The sequence below is a fragment of the Triticum aestivum genome, chromosome 1A (genome assembly GCF_018294505.1).
Source record: "Triticum aestivum cultivar Chinese Spring chromosome 1A, IWGSC CS RefSeq v2.1, whole genome shotgun sequence".
NCBI classification, from domain to species: domain Eukaryota; kingdom Viridiplantae; phylum Streptophyta; class Magnoliopsida; order Poales; family Poaceae; genus Triticum; species Triticum aestivum.
Genome location: NC_057794.1, coordinates 557,788,785 through 557,793,541, shown reverse-complemented (window position 1 = coordinate 557,793,541; position 4,757 = coordinate 557,788,785). Strand labels below are relative to the sequence as shown.

The window sequence follows — 4,757 nt, the reverse complement described above, 5'->3', positions numbered from 1 at the left end:
TCACGAGAAGTTGCGACCATACATGTGAATTTGGTTAGTGAAAAATAATGATTTTTTTGAAACCAATAACCTTGCTGGCCAAGGGTGAGTAGTCTCATAAGTTCACTTTCCACATTATGCACATGGGCTAGTTGTTACTCAAAAAAGCTGTTATTACTCAATATATTTTGTGTTAATATAAAAGATATAAGTAAGAAAAAGTTGACAGTGAGCCATAACGAGATATCTCTTGCAAACGAACCTTTTGCGCAACGTATCTAAAAGTCAAAAGAAAAGCGCAACGTATCTAAAAGTCAAAAGAAAAGCAGATAAAAAAGATGTATGTCTAAGCCCAGGTTCGAACTGGGGACCTTTAGTGTGTGAGACTAACGTGATAACCAACTACACCACCCAGACATGCTGATGTTGGATGAGGAACAGGCTTATTTATCTTGTAATTCGTACAATCTGGTGGGAGCACTCACATCATCCGTTTCTTTGTAAAAGCGCCACCAGCCTACCAAGGTACTATTTCATCTGATTATAGTTTATCAGTCGCGTATTTCCTTCAGTGCAAACGACGAAAAGATGTACTTACTTATAAACACAACACAGTGTAGTTTCTTCCAAAGAACACAAATTTTGGCATGAGGCGTCTGTCCAAAAAGACACATCTAAAACAACGCATGTTGCTTTTAGGATCCCAATGTTCTTGTGCCGTGCGTCCACATCCACTACATGGCTCTTCACGCCGACGCTCCACATATATCATCGCCTCACCCACTCATTTGGCACCAGCTCACAATAAGATCTTCCTCACTTGGCCTTATCAGCAGCACACAAGAAGCGGATGTCGGCATCTGAAGAAACTCGGGGCAGCATGAAGAAGAAGGAGAAGAAGAAGACGACGGGCTGCCTCGCGCCGATCTTCGCCGCCTGCGTCCCCTCCGCCAGGCAGCAGCCCGGCGGCGACGACGACGCCGCCAGGAGCCGCCTCAGCTTCTCGTTCGCGGAGCAGAACCAGCCGGAGAGCATCATCGATCCGGCCGCCTCCGTCGTGGCCAGGAAGGACGGCCGGCACCAGCAGCAGCAGCCGCAGCACTGCGCCGTCATCGTCGGCACCATCTTCGGGAGCCGCAGCGGCCGCGTGACCTTCTGCGTGCAGCGCGACCCCGCCGTGCCGCCCCCGTTCCTCTTCGAGCTCTCCGTGCCCATGCAGTCCCTCGCCGCCGAGATGGCGTCCGGCCTTCTCCGCATCGCGCTCGAGTGCCACCGCTCCAGCGGCAGGTCGTCCGCGCCCGGTGCGGCCGGCGAGAATGCTGCTGCTGCCGGCGGCGGCTCCCGCCCGAGAAACGTCTGGACGGCGTCCTGCAACGGCCGGGACGCGGGACATGCGGTGCGGCGGCCGCCGACGGAGTGGGAGCGGGGCGTGCTGGAGAGCATGCGGACGATGACGGCCGGCGTCGGGGCGCTGCCGGCCGCCGAGCAGCAAGAAGGGATCAGCGAGGAGGTGATGTACATGAGGGCGACCTACGAGAGGGTGGTGGGCTCCAAGGACGCGGTGTCGTACCATCTCATCAGCCCGCGCACCGCCGGCGATAGCCCGCCGCAGGAGCTCAGCCTCTTCCTGCTGAGAACCAGAGGCGATTGAGATTCACTGTCTGTATCTGTATGTACGCAGTGACATTCACTGACATGCGTGTAACGTGCATGTGCTACAAGAATATATAAAAAACGCTCATATATAATGTTAACGTGTCTGTATATATACTGATACGGAATTGTTAAATTTCAGTCGACCTTATGTGAAGATTCATGTAAAATTTTATTACTTTTTCCTTCATTTTTATATATTCTGTCACTTGACTGAGACTAGCCACACCAATACTGATATTGAACTATGCTTGCAGTTAGAGAGCTGAGAGTAAACTGTGTATAGTTATCGGTAATCCACTTCTGAACCTAGGCTCAGCTGCACCCGCCCTTACGGAAAAAATCAAAACAAATATTAAAAAATTTAAAAAGTTCCAATTTTTTGTGTGTGGTAGATAATTTGATGCGTGAGGTACGCTCCAATTTTCAAATCATTTGGACATCTGAGCAGCTCTCGGCAAAAAAGACAAATTTGGGATCGGTAAAAATGTTTATTGTTCATGCACTGTTCTGATCCGATTTGTCTTTTTTGCTGAGAGCTTCTCCGAAGTCCAAATGATCCCAAATTTGGAGCGGACCTCACATGAAAATTGTCTACCAGGCAAAAAAATATTGAATTTTTTTGAATTTGTTTTGAATTTTTTGTGGTTTTTTCCTGGACGAGTGCAGATGAGCCTGGACACCGAAACGCCGCACTCGTATAGTTCTAGCATAGTTTCAATAAAGTATTTGTAAGAAAGGGGGATATATGCACCTTGTTTTATGGTTATTTGGTATGTCATGCATGTAGTGTTTTTTTCAAGAACTACTCTCTCCGTCTGATAATATAAGAGGGTTTTTCGGACGAGGCGATTCGGTGTTCAGGCTCAGTTGCACCAGCGGTGAACAAAAAATTCAAAACAAATACTAGAAAAATTCAAAAAATTCCATACTTTTTTGCATGGAAGATAAGTTGGTGAGTGAGGTGCGCTTCAAATCTCAGATCATTTGAACATCTGAGTAGCACTTAGCAAAAAAGACAAATTTGGAATCTGTGAAAAAAATTACTGTTCATGTATTATTCTGACTCAATTTGTCTTTTCTGATGAGAGCTATTCATATGTCCAAATGATCCAAAATTTGAAGCGCATCTCATGCATCAAATAATCTTCCATGCAAAAAAAATCAGAATTTTTGATTTTCTTTTAGTACATATTGTGCATTTTCTCTTCACCGGATGCAGATGAACCTGGGCTCAGAAATGGATCTACATTTTTCACACTACACTAGTGTAAAAACAATCTTATATTATGGGACAGAGGGAGTAATATATGTAATGTAATGATAAACCTTTGCATTTAAAACTCAAATAGTATTTTTAGGTAAATCTTTCGGAAGGACCATTAATTACATTGAACCAACTTTCATGTAAGTTGGGTGCAACTCTACATTGAATCAAGGAGGAGGTGGTGTATATGAGGGCGAGCTATGAGAGGGTAGTGGGCTCCAAAGACGATGTATCTTTCCATCTCATCAGCCCAGGCACCGCCAGAGGTAGCCCGCCGCAGGAGCTAAGCCTATTGAATTCATGCTTCAGCCAGTTACTTTAAAAGTTTGTCTAAAAAAAGTTACTTCAAAAGTACGAAATATGGGAGAGGGCTGAACATTACACTCCAACACTCCCCCCTCACGTTTATGCCACTTTGAAGTTATGACGTGGGCAGCGGAAGCAGGGGTAGGCCGTAATTATTTAGTGTGTATACTGTATGTTGAACCTGGAACCTCTTGGTTGCAAGTCTAGGCTATTTTAGTTCTTAGACGTGGGATCGATGTAGGCCGCAGAGTCTTTATTTTAATATTTTGTTGACAGGGTCTTGAATTCAAGACTTCTCAGCTCGGATACCATAGTGAATTCATGCACCAGCTAGCTGCTCCACAATTCCAAACTAATGGAAGAGGCTGAACATTACACTCCAACACAACGAACTTCCATGTAAATCATGTCAAACTCCAGAAGCGCCATGTCAGCACCTATAGTGTTGAACCAAGAAAGTAGCGCTCACGCGAGCGGAAGTGGGCGTAGGCCCATTAAGCTTCGCTCTGCTACCTCTTGAGCACTGCGTTGGTTTTCCCTTGAAGAGAAAAGGGTGATGCAGTAAAGCAGCGTAAGTATTTCCCTCAGTTTTTGAGAACCAAGGTATCAATCCAGTAGGAGACCACACGCGATTCACCTAGGGCATTTGAGGGAGCCCATCATTGAAATATACAAGCCAAGTTCTATAATGAAAAATTCCCACTAGTATATGAAAGTGACAAAATAAGAGACTCTCTATCATGAAGATCATGGTGCTACTTTGAATCACAAGTGTGGAAAAAGGATAGTAACATTGTCCCTTCTCTCTTTTTCTCTCATTTATATATTTTATTTGGGCCTTCTTTCTTTTTTTGGCCTCTTTTCTTTCTTTTTTTTATTTTTCGTCTGAAGTCTCATCCCGACTTGTGGGGGAATCATAGTCTCCATCATCCTTTCCTCACATGGGACAATGCTTTAATGATGATCATCACACTTTTATTTTCTTACAACTCAAGAATTACAACTCGATATTTAGAACAAAATATGACTCTATGTGAATGCCTCCGGCGGTGTACCAGGATTGCGATGAATCAAGAGTGATATGTATGAAAAAAATTATGAACGGTGGCTTTGCCACAAATACGATGTCAACTACATGATCATGCGAAGCAATATGACAATGATGATGCGTGTCATAATAAATGGAACGGTGGAAAGTTGCATGGCAATATATCTCGGAATGGCTATGGAAATGCCATAATAGGTAGGTATGGTGGCTGTTTTGAGGAAGATATAAGGAGGCTTATGTGTGATAGAGCGTATCCTATCATGGGGTTTGGATGCACCGGCGAAGTTTGCACCAACTCTCAAAGTGAGAAAGGGCAATGCACGGTACTGAAGAGGCTAGCAACGATGGAAGGGTGAGAGTGCGTATAATCCATTGACTCAACATTAGTCATAAAGAACTCACATACTTATTGCAAAAATCTACAAGTCATCAAAACCAAGCACTACGCGCATGCTCCTAGGGGGATAGATTGGTAGGAAAAGACCATCGCTCGTCCCCGACCGC

At 44.8% G+C, this 4,757-nt stretch overlaps 1 non-coding gene across 1 annotated transcript; it reads right to left on the bottom strand.

Annotated features, from left to right (window-relative positions):
- Positions 1 to 322: 322 nt before the first annotated feature.
- Positions 323 to 396, bottom strand: TRNAV-CAC (transfer RNA valine (anticodon CAC)). Its single transcript has one exon. It is a non-coding gene; the product is annotated as a tRNA-Val (tRNA).
- Positions 397 to 4,757: the final 4,361 nt, after the last annotated feature.